A 3,880-nucleotide genomic window follows, 5' to 3' on the forward strand; every position below is an offset into this window, starting at 1 on the left:
CATTGGCATGTGTATTATTATTTTAAACCTGTTACAAACCATAATCATCATTAAATCATTATACAAGGTTTACTGTTATTTCTCAGGCTTTTATTCCGTTTTCTGCGTGTACCTGGACAGATCTCACATGCTTATACCAGGTTTCATGACAACATCCACCGCAGGAAAATGAACCTGAGCTGTTTCAGCAGGCTCCACCAACACCCTTCCTCCTGAAGATGGAGGTACCGAGTCCTTCGGCCCGAGCGCCACTACTTCATCTGTAACCTGAAAAGCGCACTGTGCTCCAGCCCCATCCATCCCCCTCTGCATCACATGTTGTTTCTTGATTTGATCAACATGACGCCGCATGACACATTCATCTCCCATTTGCACAGTATAAGATACTGGACCTGTGCTCCCTACAACGATGGCAAGCACTCACTTCGGTCCATGACTGTAGTTACGGATGTACACATCATCACTGGGAGAAAAGCTCCACTTGCTGTGGGTGTCATGATATTCCTTCTGTTTTGCTTGCTTCTTGCGTACCTTCGCCTTGATGTCCGGCAGCAGGAGATACAGCATAGAACGCAATCTCCGTGACATAAGCAGTTCAGCAGGTGACAAGCCTGTGGTACTTTGTGGTGTGATTCTGTAGTTAAACAGGAATCTTGCCAACCTTGTTTCCAAAGTGTCCCCTTTAGTTTTCTTCAGGCCTTGTTTAAATGTCTGTACAGCCCTTTCAGCCAGGCCATTTGATGCTGGGTGGAAAGGTGCAGATGTAACATGCTGTATTCCATTCTGTTTCAAGAACATTTCAAACTCTTGACTTGTGAAGCATGTGCCGTTGTCTGAAACTATCATCTGGGGTAGGCCATGTGTGCTGAAACACAGTCTGAGTTTCTCTATGGTAACTTGACTTGTTGCACTGTTTGTGGGATACACATCAATCCATTTCGAATGTGCATCTACCACAAGAAACATCTTGCCTGAGAGAGGGCCGGCATAATCCACATGTAGTCTACTCCAGGGTGTCTCTGGCCACTCCCAAGGGTGCAAGGGTGCAGCCGCTGGAGCTTTCCTATTTTCCTGACATGTGCGGCAGGATTGTACTTCCAACTCTATTTCAGCATCCATCCCTGGCCACCACATGTAGGAATGCGCCAAACCCTTCATCCTTGAGATGCCAGGATGTATGCAATGTAGTTGTTTTCTGTGGAACAACCACTCTGGCACCCTTACAGTACACATCCATCTTTCACACTCAACTCTAACCTTCTCCGACTGTAGGCCTGGAACTGAGTGTCCACTTTGTTAGGCCAACCTTTTAAACACCACAGTAGCACTTGTGATAACACGGCTCCCACGTGCTCTGTCTGCTGAGACCTGGTGCTCAGCAGACAGAGCACCAGGTCTCTGTCTGCTGAGTAATGACACAGTACTTTGGCTGATTTCAGCAGCTGTTTAGCTAAGCTGAATGCTTCCTGCTGTTCTTTATTCCAACACCATGGAACTCCTTTCCTCAGCAGATGATGTAATGGTGCTAAGCGTGTAGCAAGGTTAGGAAGAAACTTGTTGTAGTAGTTTAGGAGGCCCAAAAAAACTTTTAGTTCAGTCACTGTGGTTGGAGGTGGAGCTTCCTCAATGGCTCTCACTTTGCTTTGTACTGGGTGCAAACCTTCCGCATCGATTCTGTGACCCAGGTATTCCACCTGATCCTGTAAGAATGCACATTTACTCCTGTGAAGTCGCAGTCCGGCTTCCTTAGTCGTTTGAGAACTTCATCCAGCGTTTTCAGGTGTCCTCTGGTGTCACTTCCAGTTAGCAATATGTCATCCAAGTAGACTACTACATTTGGTAGACCTTGCAACAAGCTTTCCATTGTTCTTTGGAAAATAGCTGGGGCTGATGACACTCCAAATGGTAGTCTGTTATAAGTGAAAAGGCCATGGTATGTGTTTATTGTCAGGTATTTCTTGGAGTCCTCATCCATAACTATCTGCTGATATGCATGACTGAAGTCGAGCTTGGTAAACTGTTTGCCTTCTGTTAGTGCATTGAAAAGATCTTCAACGCGGGGAATTGGGTATTGTTCCAGTGATGAAGCATTGTTTACTGTTAATTTATAATCACCACAAATTCTGACAGAGCCATCCAGCTTCAGAACGGGCACAGTGGGCGCTGCCCAATCTGCATACTTTACTGGGGTTATGATATCCTCCTTTAAAAGTCGTTCTAACTCCTCTTCCACCTTAGACTTCATGGCATATGGGACTGAACGGGGTTTGTAAAATTTAGGATGGGCGCCTGCGGATACACGGATGGTTGCCTACACACCTCTTAACATCCCCAAATCTTCTTTTAAAACCTCTTCATGTCTCAAGAGAACTTCCTGTAATTCTTGTGCCTCTGTTTTTACGTGTTTAATCTCATCCCACTTGAGTTTCAATTCTTTCAGCCATCCACTGCCTAGCAGATTTGATCCACTACCCTTCACTACCACTAGGGGAAGCGTTTTCTTCTGATTTGCATAGTTCACTTCAACCTGAGCTACACCCACCACTGTAATTTTCTCTCCACTGTATGATTTAAGAGAGTTTACTTTCTTTAATCTGTGGTCGACTGTCTTCATACCACAACTCCATAAAATGGCTTTCATTCATAAGACTGACGCTACATCCTGTGTCAATTTCAAATTTCACTTCTTTTCTGTTAACTTCCACTTTTACTTCGAAGGGTTCAACTTTCTGGATAGACGTTTCCGTTGACAAACATGCTTGAGTGAATGCTTCTTCATCTTGATCTGAACTGTTGTTGTCATCTTGCTTTTCACATACCTTGTGTGATTTGTGTGACTGTCCTTGGCGCCCTCCTTGACGTGTTCCTTTTTCCTTAAGACTGGTCTCATCTTTCTTTTTATTTCTGGACCTGCATGCCCTGGCAATATGTCCTATTTTCCCACAAACGTGACATTTGGCGTCTATAAACCTACATTCGACAGCACTGTGGTATTTTCCATGACATCGGTAACACTCACTCTCTTTTTTTCCAATCTGCTCTCTTTTCTTTTCCCTCCGCCACCATGCTGTGACACGCCGCTGACTGTTGCAAGTCTGAAACGTTCCTGTTCGCAGCTTCCTCGGCGACAGCTGTCTGAAATGCTTTTTCAAATGTCAGGTCACTCTTACAGCAGACGTTGTTGAATCCTATCGTTATCAATCCCGCACACTAGACGATCTCTTAGCCTCCGCTCCAGCGTAGCACCAAAGTTACAATCTTGAGCCAAACGTCTGAGCTCTGCTACATATGCACTGACGGACTCAGCAGGTTGACGGGAACGAGAGTCAAACTTGTATCTTTGCACAATCTCACTTGGTTTTGGATTAAAGTGCTCTTTCATTCTTGTAACCAACTGACTGTACGTTTTAGAGCTGGGCTTGTCCGGGCTCACGAGGTTTCTCATTAGCTTATGTGGCTGGTCCCACCACACTAATAAGGATAGCCCTCTGCATATCACTATCATCAATGTCATTTGCTTCAAAAAACTGATCAAGAATCTCACAGTATTCTTTCCAAGTTTGCTCTTTGGCATCAAATGCTGACAGAGTGCCGAACGTCGCGCTCATTGCGGCCTTGCTTATCACCTCCGTCGGTAATCTCTCTGCCTCGTTTGTATCCGCCCGACAACATGCGTCCGTTCCTCCCACCGTTGTGAATCTGGTGCTTCCCGTCTCTAGCCAGTATCCTCGTCGCCAATATGTGATATATTCACTTCCAAGAAGTAGAGTCACTCTCAGCAGTTRTCTTTAACTTCTTTATTCAGTCTTGAACCCAACCTACACACTACAGGTGCTATCTCATTCCCCTCTAGCCTTTCTTGCTCTGCTCTGCTTCTAAC

The sequence above is a fragment of the Poecilia reticulata genome, linkage group LG20, assembly GCF_000633615.1.
Source record: "Poecilia reticulata strain Guanapo linkage group LG20, Guppy_female_1.0+MT, whole genome shotgun sequence".
NCBI classification, from domain to species: Eukaryota; Metazoa; Chordata; class Actinopteri; order Cyprinodontiformes; family Poeciliidae; genus Poecilia; species Poecilia reticulata.